Genomic DNA, 14,622 nt, shown 5'->3' on the forward strand with positions numbered 1-14,622 from the left:
CTGGTGGGCATGTGTGCATGTTTCATGTGTGTGATATTTAGTATGATGCATTGATGGCCAATGTACATTTGTGGACTATTGTAGATCTGAGGAGCTGACATGTGTTGGAAATCACCTGTTTCATGTACTAGGGCGAGTGCGGGCTTGTAGGGGCTGCCTTAAGTTAGAGGGTTGGGCGCAGGTCAGTGGGGGTACTGGCACAAGGGCAGAATTGTTGGTGCTGCCTTAAGTTAGGGGGTTAGGGCACAGATCAGTTGGGGTACTGGGACAAGAACTTGTCGCTGCAGGAGAGGGGTGTAAGTAATGGTGATTGCTTGTAGGAAATCCGTTATACGTTTTTTCCATGGTCCGGCGCAAAGGTTGTTCGACAGCTGGATGTTCTGTTTGCCATGGGGATGTGTTGTAGGCATTACGAGCGCTCTTCATTTTATTCTTGCTCGAGATATCTATTTAGCACGGATTTAGCACTTTTTAAATGTATTTGGTCCTGCACCTAAGGGCGGTCCTTAGAGGGAGACGGTGGCAGTAGACGCTGGGGATGGTAGATGCGCGAGGTGCATGGTGACGCAGAAAAGGGGATCAGAGGTGATCCCCGGCAGTAATACATAGATTCAGCGGGAAATGAAAAAACAAGAAAGAAAGAGAGTTTTATTCTGCTCAACACTCTTCCCTTGAAACTAACATATGAAGGTAATTTGAGATTCGCTGGGGTCGAGGCAAAAGGGAAGGTGGAGTCCTGCAGAAATCCAGTGCATGTTTTGCAGCAGTTCTTGGCACCGTGTTGCCTGGGAGGTGGTACCAGCCCCGTGGATGGAACACTCGCAGGCTGGAGACGGTATTAGATTCTTCCATGAGACTGGGATGCTTCTGATGCAGAAACGCCAGGACGCGGACGAGGATGTTCTCTGCCCAATGAGAAGAGCTTTTGAAACCCACGAACTTTTGCCTCTGCATTCCTAGGCAAGGTGATGCGGTCTGGTAACACGGGCTGCTATACAGACACTGACCAGCATTTTTCTGGAGATACACCTCATTGAAACGCGCCGAGGAGTTAGCACCTCCGGCTCAGCAGCAGAACCATGGGGGAGCTGTCAGGGGAATGTTTCTTTTATTAGCACTTTGCTTAAACGCCTAACCGAGTTGGCAGGAAATGTTTTCGGTGGGGCAACTTTTTGCCACCCATTTCGATGAGGCGAGGAATTGTATGACTGCTGAATAAACACCCGAGAAATGAAAATACGTCTCCAGCAGTAAGGTGAGTTTGTGAGGTTTCCAAACATTTGATGCTGGCTATGTGCTTTTGTGCGGGCAGTTCTGCTCGGCATTTAAACTTTGTGGTATATTCTGATTTATCGACGGTCGCTTCCTTTCGTTTTTTAATTGTATTTAAATAAGGGGCGTGCATCTACCCATTTTGTTGTAAGTGGTTTCTGCGTTAGTGATAATCCTAGTCGCTAGGAGCGTTTAAATAGGGGAAATGTCTCAGTTGTGTGTGTGTGTGCACAGATTTGCGACAAATGGGACGCAGTCTGGATTAAACGTGGTTAGTTGAAAATTGGCTCTCGGGAGTGGGGCTTTGATGACAGCGTGTTTCCCTCTTTTGAAATGCGAGCAATGCGGAGTATTTGTCCGAAGTCATAAACACACAGCAGGGGTGATTGATGGCCGTGTTTGAGGGGCCATGTGAATGTGAGGGGAGCGTGGGCTATAAACTTTACGCGGGGCGCCCCTCCCTGCCTTTGATGGCCAAGCGGAAGCAGCTTCGCACGCTGCACCCATGGCCGCAGAGTTAGCAGATGCAGGGCTTCCGACGTGGGAGTCATGCCGCAGGTCTGCCATGCCGGTCAGACCAGCATGCCTTTCTAATGCCCTGCACTGGGTGGGTGGATGGATGGATGGGCTCATGGGCAGCAGAATGACAACGGCGGGTTGTGCTGCACTGCTGGGGATCCGGCTGAAAAGCTGTGCCAGGGAGCTTTTGAACTTCCGAACTGTCTCACGCTGGGGGGGGGGGATATCACGCGCGTTAAGTGTCAGCACCTATCAGGGACAAGCCGCATTTAACAGATCGAGCCCCCGTGGTGCCACCTCGCCCACTTATCCATACGAGTTCCCAGAAGCGGGTGCGATTTGGCATGAAAGGCTTCATAATAAGAACTTACACATGTTGAGTGAATATTATTGTTCGAGAACAGCAGCAGATCCCCATGTGCTCTCTCTCGAGAACGGTAGCAGGTCTCACTGGAGTGGACAGGATGGGTGTGTAAGCACTAAGGTGTGGGTTGTCTCGGAAGCGGCCTCACACAATGGGGTCATCCAGTTGGAAACGAAGTCCACATATACAATCGGAGGTATGTCCTTGGAGGGTTGCCTTGTGATACGTGCCAAACCATATCGTCTCATCTTTGCTCTTGCGCTGAATGCATTGCTTGGTATATTGACGCGTCACTAATATTGGTAATATTGCCATGTGCGTTTTCTTAGCTTAAAATCAGCACTTTTCACTTTTCACGCCTAGAAACACTTGTGTACAGGCGCGTTATAAATGCCATATCATACATACCATAGCATATCAATTGGCTACCTAGCATGCCGCGTCCAAGCTGCCTCTCTGTTTGAGACGGCCAGCAGTGGCATTTTGATTCAAGGCATAGCACTCATTTGGTGAACGTAGGTTTCAAGGCGGTGGGTCGATTTACAAGTTCGTTTTACAATGGCGCAATTTGTAAATCAGGCCCAGTGTCTGCCTATTGCAGTACCCCTGATCCATGTGAGTGTTTATGCTCTGAACCGGATTCAAAGGGGCTCACTGGTGAATGATGTCTAGTGAATTGTACACGAAGTGTCTCAAAGGGGCATTCTGGGATTCAGAGAATGGTCTCACCGGGTCTTAGATTCCAATCAAAGGTCCTCACGCCGAGACATTCTGGAGTCACTGTTACTCCTTGAGACCGTTGCTGATGTAAAGATGCGCAAAGGTTAACTGGGTGCTGTTGGAACTCACTAGCCCCTTTGAGGGTATGTGCCTAGGCTGAGAAAACGCAGCACGTGCAGAGCGAGGCAGACAGGGCTTGGGGAGAGATTATCAGACAGAGCCCGCACTGCCTGATACCACTGTTCACTTCTTTCACAGCTTTGTGACCTGTGCAAGATGACATGGAATACACGCCCGGGCCGTTGTTTCAAGGCGCTGTAAACACATACACTAGGGGAATCGCGATCAGATTCGACTTGCCATGTTGGCCTGGGTTTGTTCATATGGTATGGATGTGTTTGTACACATTTCACCTGGGATATTAACTTGTCCTAGAATCTAGTCGGGTCGACGTTTGTCACTGGGCCTGCAAACCGTGCAGCCTGGCACCTGCCAGCAGTGCTTTGAGGTTCGGGGTCATTAGCACAGGCACCCGGATGACAGGTGGCATCGACAGGGGCTGAGTGGTTATAATGTCATTTGGAAAGCCTGGCGAGCATAGCCCCCCCCAAGTACTTGCCACGTTCCCGGGGTAATAGGGAAAAGGCTTCGCATCGGAGATGTGCAGGCGTATAACGCGTAATAACATCAGGACACTAGCTTCCACACTCGCTTTCGCAGAACCGATTGAAGTTGTGACGGTTTAGCGATAATCTGCTCTTCCAAAATGTATTTTCCATTCAGACCCTGCCACTTTTATTGACCAACAGCGCGTACTGAGAATCTAGGCGCTTTCTTCCGGAATTATGGGACCGAATCCTGGAATTTTTTACACGGTCCAAATGGACTTTGACTGCTGAAAAGTGACTTTGCACTTCCGACACAAACCCTTATTCATGGAACTGTGCAGAGTGCATTTTTGCAGTGCAGTCTGTGGAAAGTCATTTTGTACTGCAAAAATGGCCATGCACTGACTTTGAACAGACTTTGCACTGCAACAATACACTTTGCAGTTCCCTGAACCAGAGTTTGTGTCAGCAGTGCAAAGTCACATTTCAGCAGTGCAAAGTCACTTTGAACTGTGCAAAATATTCCCCGAATCAGGCCCCTATGTCTCTGCGTGAGTTTGGAGCATATGGTCCTTGAACAAAAGGATGGAACATTTTGAAGGATTCGAATGCGCTCTTCTTGTGTTCTCAGTGATGGCCGCTGCTTGGTCCATTACATCTGACCTACAAAGTTCAGTGGCGCTTTACATATAGGCACGATTCATGGATTTTTTTGTACGGTTCAAAGTGACTTTGCACTGCCAACACACCTGATTCATGGAACTGTGCAAAGTGTATTTTTGCAGTGAAAGTCATTTTGTAATGCAAACACAACTATGCACTTACGTTGCACTGAAAACATACACTTTGCACAGTTCCATGAATCAGGTGTGTCGGCAATGGACAGTCACTGTTCAGCAGTGCAAAGTCACTTTGAACCGTGCAAAAAAGTCCACGAATCGGGGCCATAGTATTAGCATGTTCTTATATAATGTGTTCCCATCCATGCCTTCGATGCCCATGCGAGAAGGGGACCCGAAGAATCAGCATCAGAGCCCAGCAACGAAAGAAAAAGAAAAGAAAGCAATCTACCTGAAAAGACCAGTAACACTGCCTGGTTTTCAAAGCGTGTCCAATATGAGCGTGCCATTCAAACCGCCATTGTTAATCAGGCCCAAATGTGATTAGTGAATTCCTTACACGTGCCTGACATTCCAGAAAAGATGTCTGCACCTGGCCTGCAAACGCGTGGCCTGCCCAGCAGCCTAGCTGAAGCCTTGACCGCGCTGCAAGGCTTCGTGCCGGAGTGACTCCCATGACTCCCAGCAGCAGGGGAGGGACATCTTTTTCGGTCCTGTCATCTACTCCCCTTTTATGAAGCGCTCACCACTTGCACATATTTCACGAGAGGCACAGCGGTGCCACGGAAGGCTCGACATCGACCTGACTCCTCTAGCGGCCTCGATCAACGGGAGTGGCGAGGTGGGTTTTCGCCCCTCCCCTCTCCCCTCACTGATGCGCGGGCCAAGTAACGCCGGGATATTAGCCACTGGGATGATTTCCGGAGCACGGATTATAGCGAAATCCCGCTGGAAATCATCAGCGTGAATGCAATTATGCACACAGTGGGGTCTGCGCCGTGAACCTCCAAGGGGCGACCGCACATTGGACTATGTGCCTAATTCACAGAGCGTTTTCCAATGGGGTATGGCCACCATGCAACGCTTCTGAGCAGGGCAACCGAACCAAATAATGACTAATAGTGGGCATATATTTAATGACAATGGGTAGCCGTGTATCGCTTCAGAAATGAGCGTGGCAGAGTATACCTCCTCGTCCTGAAGGCATGTTGGGATTCAGAGAATGGTTTCCCAGGCTCGGTCCTCACGCAGAGACATTCTGGAGTCACTGTTAGTGCTTCAGACCGTTGCTGATGTAAAGATGCGCAAAGGTTCACTGAGTGCTGTTCGAAGATGGCGTGAGAGTATAAGAGGAGAAAGACAACGATTAGGGATGACGCGATATTAACGCTCACCGCGTTAGTTCCTTGCGTGACAGCTCGCAGAAACACGGGGAAGAGAGGCGGAAAAACGGACACAAGACAAAAATAGGGATGATGGTATATATACAATATGGAAAGAAGGAACATAATATCGCGTGAGGTTTGTTGCTTATATGGAGCGTTTGACAATTTAAAGCTGCCAAAAAGCACTTTGGTGGAACAAAAGAGGGGAGTGTAGCGCCAAGAAACCAAAGTCGCAACAATAGGCAATTTCAGACAGAATGTCCGCTGAAACTACGACTGCCCCCAACCACTGTGATTAGTGGTCAGCGCCGGAGGCCTCCTGTGTTCGCTCGTATTTATTACCTCAGACAAAAAAGTACAGATGCTTAATGTGTGTGTAAGTCGGTGTTTGTGTGCAGCTTCTTGTGGGACGTGAATGCCTCTGGCGTCTTCATGTGCTCTATGGAAATAATCAGAGCCAAGCATCCTTAAAAATGAGATTTCGAAACCAGGCAGGGTGCACAGCAAAATATATCATTACAAATGCCTGGAATAGAGTTTGACAAGAAAAATCGAAAATTGGAGCCAGGTTTAAAGTAAAGAAATGATGAAAGAAGCAGTCCATTTGGTGCAGGGTGGTTGTTGCGTTGCTCAAAGAGGTTAGCGTCACATGTTCTGGATGGAGTTAAAACATGTGACCCCTCAAACTAAAGGTCAGTTTTTGCTGAACTTGAGGACGAGAGCACCGAGGAAAGGCCCCGAAGCGTTCTACTGAATAAACGTGGAAAGAAATGTCGGCCGGCCAGTGAAGGGTCTTGTTAAAAGCGAAAGGCATGCGCTTCTCGCCAGGGTCGAATTTCGAAATAAAAACAGTGTGACATTTTAAAAAATGGTTGCACGGAGGCGAAATGTAAACCGTTTACAAGATTATGTTTAGCAGATGCTCGTCCAAGGCTGAGGGTGGGAGGAGGGCAGCACATCTGAAATGCTCTGGGCTCACACATTCACAGGGTCAGGGCGGCGTGCTTTTCAGACAGTAAAAAGCCCGTGGCAACGTTTACAGTATTCTGAACTGCTCAGCTCTGTCCCTGCTCTGTAGTTAGCCATGTCATCTGCTCTTATATCCATGTTAACGAAAAAAGTAAATAAGACATCACCCGACTCTAAGACCCGCCTAACTCCCTCATCAGCGTACATATTGTGTGATCCGATTCCTTCTGAGGTGCCAACATATCTGGAAATGCTATTTCTGAGACCCCGTTGAAAGTGTTATTTTGTACAAAAATGCGTATGTTGCAAAACACGAAGCATGTCGATGAAATTGAAGACGGTTTTTGGCATGTCTAAGCATTTACAGAAAGACTCAATCAACATGGGACATGCAGCACAAACAGCTAGCATAAACCTATCTGCAAAGCCGCCACATGCCATGAATGGCACCATTAGCCCGTACCGGCTTTTTAGCCAGTAGTAAGTACTTTGCATGACATAATTAGAAAGGCCCTCTTAGAAATAACTTGTCTTAAAATGCAAATTAATGTTGCTTGCAAGGGCAGAAATGAATGTACTGGCATGTCTTGGGGTTTCTTAACAGCCATTCCAGGGACCTGAAGTTCCTTTGAAGTAGTTCTGTTCTTTTCTGAATGAGTAGACAATGGCCCTCATTACGAGTTCGGCGGTTGGCTGCCGGGAAAATTGCGTCGGGGTCCGGGTCCTCGGAATGAGGACTTACCGGGCCATTCCGAGTTCAGAAGGCCCGGTAATTCCTCCCTCCAAGGACCCGGACACGGTCCTTCCCCATTCCCATTTCATTACGAGATGGCCCGTTGTTTGCTCCCTCTTCCCCTCGCGGGACCCGGTAAGCATACCTGGTTTTCCCAGGCATTGCTTCCTGGGTCCCGCGAGGGAACCTTGTAATGCGGCACCTTTACGGCGCCGTTCACTCCGTACCGCCAAGGTCGTAATGAGGCCCAATGAGTTTTTTTTTCTCAGGCCTTATCTGTCGTTCTTTTTTAAATGGATTGTGAGAGTTACCCTTTTAAAAGCTTCTTCAGTTCTTGGGTCTGCGCTACCATTCCTATGTAGAAGATACACAGGTTACAGGTAGTACAGCTCAGTGGCCACAAGCTCAACGACGCAGAGCAACACAGGTTCGAATCTCAGACACCTCTTCGGTATTATGCGCGCTATAAATAATCAGTGAGGTTGAGTGTTCAAGTGTATTGGGCGCTGCCTACACTCTTACTTGCCTTTTAGACAGACAAGAGTCTGTTTACTCTTGCAGCACCTATCTACAAAACCTCCCTGCCAGGCAGTGCCTCGGAGGAGTGAGGTTGAGTGTTCCGGTGTTCAGGCTTTGAGGCGATGAGGATGCGTAAGCCCGCTCCACGCCGCCACAGCAATTGAGCTGTGACACTTTGCAACAAGAGCTTTCTTGTAATCTGGGACGGTCATGGCGAGGCGGCGTAACCCGAAAGACGACTCTGCTGTCAGAGAAACCTATGTTCACGGCGTTAGGACCAGGGAGAAACACAGCGGCGTATCCCAAGCATAGGAAGATCGCAAAATAAACTAATTTCACGTTCTCACACTAAGCCACCAAATACATTAGCCACCTACAGAACCAAAGACAAGAATTATTCGAGCTCCAAAAATAATTTAACAACACAAGAGGCTAAACAAATGGCTTGGAATAAACAGCAGCAAAACGGGAAAACAACAGGGAACAGACTCAGAACCTATAGAAAAATAATCCCAAATGGGGCACTTTCTACCAGAATTTTGACAGACTTCTTCCAGAAGAAGTGTACATCAGTAATGAAGTTTACTGGAGAGCTCTCCGACGCAGACATTTTAGAGAAAGCTGGTGACTTATTAACTGCTGAATTGGATCAAACAAGTAATGAAGCCCAAAACGTTCTTACAGACTCTTTTTCATCAGTGGCTAAAAGGCACTTTGGGCACCCACCGAAAACAAAACACACTCCAAGCCGTAATACTACCAAGGACAACCCACCACTCTCTAACAATCGAGAGAATGGGTGATTAGGAGAAAGCACCACCAAACCCAAAGGTATAGACCAAACTTACCTGAGTAACGAATTGCCAAAACGCACTCAACTAACTTCAGAGAGAGGCAAGCCTCAACCAAGTATACCTGACGTTCATGGATCACTGGGTCCAAACACTGGAGACCAAGATGCAGGCTCAAACAGCAACCCACACACACAGCCTGAGTCTGAATTTCCAGCAGAGTACCACAAAACCATACCAAAGCGAAGTAAGTGGACTAATAAAACCACCACTTCAACCAGTTAGTAAAACTTATCAGAGTGCACATGGAGCCGATTCGGCATCAGAGGTGGAAACTTCTATCATCAAATCTCCATCACATCAACACCACACTTCATCAGCTAGAAGGAGAAGATCGTGAGATCAAAACCAATTATCAGCCAAGGATACACCAGTAGAAAAGCCTGATTTGTTTGCGATTATGTCTGCTATAATTATCGCACTTGCACCATCCTCAGAACTCTACAAGGCACTAAATGATACCTTAAAAGACCAACAACTTTGCTAGCCATGGTGCACTCAAAGCTTACATATTTAGAAGGTTTTGTTACGGCTAAAGAGCCACATATAAAAGATCCAGCACCGCAGGCAGTTCTTACTGGGGAATCAATCCCCATAGAATCCAGTCACCAACAACCAGCCCAAAAAGTGACCGAGACAACATTTACTTCAACATCTTGACAAACCTACGTATCACAAGAAGCAGCAACCCCTGCTAATGACTTAGGAAAGTCTTATCAGACCAGGGCTAAAGATACTATCTTGCCCCAAAAGGATAAAATGCAGACTCTTTCTCATATAACTAAAACGTTTCTAAACCGACCAGCATCACCACCAAGGAGAGCACCCCCAGACTTGTGTGCCAAAGCTCTTGGCCCCAAAAAATGAACTCCAACAGTAATTGCGTAATTGTAGAACCACCGGGACGCAGGATAAGCACCTCCGACCATCAAAATTGAACGGTCAAAGAAGTTTCTTCTCCATCGAGCGAAAAAACCAAAGGATCAAACCAGACCAACTAAAAGCAACAAACCGTGGGCGGAAGCAACCGTCGCGGACGTCCCAACAAAAGATGATGTGCCAAAACCAGCCCGGAGAAAGAACCTTAACTGCAAGAAGATCCACAATCAGATTAACACACTGAAAGACAGCCTAAAAGAAACTGCCTGCAAACCGATAAGAACAATGGACTAATCTCAGGTAGCTATAGATTTGATGGATATGAGCCAGTATTCCATCGAGGATTCTGAATCTGATCTTTTCATGGTGGAACCTAAGAAGAACGATAGTGCAAACAAAAAACAGATCAAACACCAACCAAAGATTCAAAGAAATCACTCTATAGAGACATATTGGCTTCCCCTGTCTTTATGACTATGGACGAAAAACGCAAAAAATTAAATGTGACAGCTAAGAAAGTTGCGCAACACATGGCTAGTACATGGCTGATAAAACGACCAAATGATAAGTCGCCGCCCAGAAGTTACAACAAGCAGTCTAATAGGCGCCCCTCACCTCCAAGCACAAGGCACTCATCAAGGGTGACAGCACGAAAGTAAAGAAGGGAAGAAACGCCAAAGGCAGAAAGAAGTAACAGAAGGAGAGTTGATGAAAGATTGCGCTCTCGTAGTCGTCAATTGATTAGCTCGGATAGACGTACCCAGCATGACAGACGAGTCCAACCACAAAATCGTTTGGACATAACAAAGAAAACCTTACAACTAAATAAAATTCCTGACAGTGGGAAGAAGACAATTTTGAACAGAAAGTCAGTTCTGGATTTGTTCCATTGCATCCCCAGTCTCAGGTGAATAAACTCGGATGATATAAACATAATCAAATTTAGGAATGAGAGACACCTGGATAGTGTCTATTTGCATATACCATCGTTGGTGGTCAAAACAATTTTGTTAGGGGAAGCTGAAAACCTGTTGATGCTGGCATTCGACATTGCAGACATAAACCGAGATAAGAACTTGGTAAAGTCACCAAGGGAAAAAGAGCGAGTCATGAAAACCTCAGGATCTGGCAGCCACCGCTGTACAACAGAGGAAAGGAACCCAATCAATAGCAAAAAAAGAAAGATATCTTTCAAGACCCTCTGGGAACGGGCCGAATCGCAAGAGGCCCTTTACCGAAACTGAGGGTGACTTTCATTACAGAACATAAAGTGGAGGACACCAGAACCTCCAGCAAGCCTCAATACCAAGGCCCAAAAAACAGGACCATGAAAAAGGGGATTGGATTGCTAAAGCACTGTCAACGCAAACCAGGAGATAGCCATTGTGGCGATCAGTAGAGCATCAGGGTGCAGAATGTGCACCTAAAAACCTCCGATTCCCAACAATCAACCAAGGCAAAAACATAACCCTAAATAGCGAATTTCGAACTTCAACCATTTTAAAACTGGGATCCTGGAACACAAGGGGCTTCAGCAACTCGATGGCCCAGAGCGATTTAAATTTGGGCGATTTTGATATTCTTTGCCTCTAAATAACCTGGCTATGAGATAATTTTCTCACAAGCGTACAAAGGCACAAAGGGGCGACCCCAGCCAAGTTTGCTGATGGCAATTCGATCTGGTAGCGGGATTTCAGTAAATAACATTTTTGACAACGGATCCATTTGTGCATGCAACATTAATAAACTGGAGGCATCCTGGCACACGTGCAATGGAAGATCAACTTGAAACCATTGTAATGATAAATACATACTGCAACCCGCAAGCCAAGTCCAACATTGAATTTATATCAACAATGGAAACTTTAACAGACGAAACGTACATCGCTCATCAAGCTAAATACATGATTATATGCAGTGATTTGAATACCCCCTGCGCCAAGCGACATGGCCCTGTAAGTGATTTCAATCCGGCACACACCTAAGTCAACGCCTAGCATGTAATGCACAGCTGAAATCGTTATTTATTTTTGTCTAAAAGTTCTTTATTCCGAACGATATACCACTCACATCACGCCCCTCCCCCGGAAACCTCCCGGTCACACTGAACCAGGAATCAAGCTGGTTTGCAAAGTTAAAATATTTATTTATTAATTTTCAATTTAATCACACTATGTTTTAATGGGTATACAATAATCACCAATGGGGTGCTGTAACACTGAATAATCTCTTTAATACACTAGGAGTAATAGTGAGCAAAACAATTCAGCGCAGAAATGATACTTTTGTGTGTGTGTTCAGATCAAATAGCACTGTTAAAGGTTCCCCCTGCACACCCCTCAACCCCCAATAGGCAATTTAAAGAGATAGGAGGAGAGAGCAGGTATTCAGGAATGGCAAAATTGAAACAAAATATCAATCCCACTTTCCCCCTTTCAAACACAAGAGAAAATGGAATTGACTGTCAAGCTGTCAGAATGGCTTTTAAAGTTATCTTAGAATGGATTGGGCAAAAACACTAAATATGGTAAAAATTGCTGAAATTGTTATACATTCGTATGGGAGCGGCTTTGGATAGTTGCACACAACACAAGCAATGATTTAATACCAAGAAGCACTTTGAAATCTTAAAATTCAAGTTGGAAGCAATCAAAAGCTGTTTTAGACGTGTCAGAATTTCCCCAAAACGAAATTCACGGCAAATTTTCACTGCACGATAATTGCGATAACGGGAGAACTGTATGGATTTGGAATGCGGTTTTAAATGCGATTGAAAGCTGTGGATGTTAGCTACAAGCAGACGTTGAAATATTGTTTCTAGCACAAAAACAGAGGAAGCTATGGACGTTTTAGTGGAGGTCGTTTTTTCGAGACAGGCGCAAGAATGGAAAACAGGAAGGAACTTTTAAAATGACAAAAAGATTTCTATACTAGAGGATGACTATGAACAAAACAAATGCCCCACAGGAACACAGCCACTTGATCAGAATGACTGCCTGCTAAGGACTCGCCTTCTTCAGATGGGAAAAGATCAGCGGAAAGCTAGTTTTAGCAATACTATTACGAGAGGAAGATAGAATGGTTTGGAGAGAGTTCAGATAATTCAAAAGTACTCCTAACAATACAGGTTCTGAATACAAGATAGAATGTGTTTAAGATATGGATTGACTATGGACAGTACATATGCTAGTGACACAGTTCTTTCTATAGCTACTCACTAGATATCTTTTTAAATGGAACCGTCAGGATTCTGGTCCGTCAAGATTCTGGTCAGGGAATGGGATCTGGTTCTAGAACAGACAGCTGGGCACATCGGATTGGATCTGCAATCAGCAAGGCGCTGTAGTCACGGCACGGCACAGGACTGGACTGGATCTGCAATGCACTCTGGTCACAGCACGGCACAGGACTGGATTGGATCTGTCCTTCTTGATTCTGATGATAATTATTTCAGCAGGCAAGTAGTACAGCGCAGCCCGGCTATACTTTGGTGCTTCCCCTTAGGTTTGTGGGGTTCTGGTTCTGGAATTTGAGACCTAGCTGAAAATGGTTTCTGCTTTGCCAAGTTTCTGGAGTCTGGAGCAAGGAAGATGTAGAGTTCTACAGCAGGGTGCTCCGCCAGTATCAGGATAGTGGGTGAATCTGTCTGTCTTTTTGAGTGGTGAGCTGTCTCTATTTATGCAATGATGAAGGGGGTGTGTGGGCTGGTTTATCCTAAACTCACCCCTTTGACAGGTGATTGGGTCGGAGTCTACTCTCTGCCTTGCTAGGAGGAGAGCAACAGTGTTTTATGGTGTGATTTTATGAGGCAGAGAATCCACCCCTAGCCCCTTGAACACAAAATCTACTTTTGGCACCATACATATTTCCACATGTGCAACCTCTATAACAATCACATATACAGATTACATATGTTATATAGCAGCTATCCCTCAAAACCCCGTAGCTGTGGGATCTTGTCTCGGCTTTTCACAGAATTTTGCCCTTTTCATCAGGAATACAATGTCCAATTCATAAGCAAATTTCTACAAGTGTGCACGTTTAACATGGGCATAAGTGTATAAAGTTTCATACTTCTAGCAGAATTACATTTTGTGTAAAATCACATTTCTTGCCCTTTCTCTCCAGAACATGTCACACGATTTTTCCGCCTCTTGAAACGTGCACCCAAAAGTTAGATTCACAAATCTATTACTTTTATATTTTGTACAATTTTCACTGGCCAATTATAAGTCTTTGAAGAAAATGTTCTTTGTGAAGGTTCAGCCACAGATGGGGTTTTCGGGTCCGCCTCTTTCTGTCTCCCTGCAGTCCAGAAGCAGTCTCCTCCCTGTTTGCTCTTGGCAGAGGCCATTTACGACTGTCCTCACACCCCGCCTTTCCTTAGTAGCAGCTGTTCATTGTTCCCTTTTGCCTCTGTAGACCAAGTTATAATTACCGCTTGGGTGTGATTTCCTGCTGGAGGGAAAGGACTTCCTTCTGTGAGGAAACCTGATATTCCAGTTTGGTAGCTTTTAGCCAGGCTTGATTTAATTGTTAATTCTGTTGCATTTTTCCTTAGCTTAAAACAAATTTAGCAGCTAGAATACTTATTCAAGATTCTAAACCATGGGATCAAAACAATTACAACATAGGTTACTCTCAGTAACAGGCCTCTTAGATTGCAAACATTTGATTACAGTTAATCCATGTTTAAAGTTTAATCAGGCAGGCTCCTGACAGCTGACATTCCAGCAGCCCCCTGCTGCACAGAGATTTTCTTTTTACATCCACAGACAGCCCACTTTTGCTGTGGAAATCCCTTTATGCTTTCATCTTTTCAGGACCTTGCAAATTCACAATGATTTCTTAGACTAAGTGAATTGTAGCACCCAGCTAGAATTTGGGAAGTTTGAGGGTGTTTTTTACCAGCATTCTGCAGTCTCAGCAACAAAGAAAAAGGATTTAAGGCAAGATTTTGGGATTTCATTTAGCAACACTGCTTTTTCCTTCTGTACTCCATTTTTACTTGTTGTGGAGCCCAGTGACATATTCCAGGAGTGAGATCTCTGTTCCACCACTGACAACATGCGTGGCAGATTGGGCAGCCATCTTTTTGTGCGTTGCAAAGCACGATTTTCATAGGTTTTGGCGCGCACAATGGTTTTGCAGCCATTTGTTATTTCTGGCACCCTCATAACACA

The 14,622-nt window shown here is 45.7% G+C and overlaps 1 protein-coding gene across 1 annotated transcript in view; it reads left to right on the forward strand.

Moving 5' to 3' along the window:
* The first annotated feature begins 815 nt into the window (after window positions 1-815).
* RSPO1 (R-spondin 1) overlaps window positions 816-14,622 on the forward strand; it is an 829,344-nt gene continuing 815,537 nt past the window's right edge. The window contains exon 1 of the mRNA XM_069622650.1: window positions 816-1,255. The gene's annotated coding sequence lies outside the window, so the exon portion shown is untranslated. The remainder of the gene's footprint in view (window positions 1,256-14,622) is intronic.

This window comes from Ambystoma mexicanum, chromosome 11, assembly GCF_040938575.1.
Source record: "Ambystoma mexicanum isolate Mex_15411 chromosome 11, UKY_AmexF1_1, whole genome shotgun sequence".
Classification (NCBI taxonomy): domain Eukaryota; kingdom Metazoa; phylum Chordata; class Amphibia; order Caudata; family Ambystomatidae; genus Ambystoma; species Ambystoma mexicanum.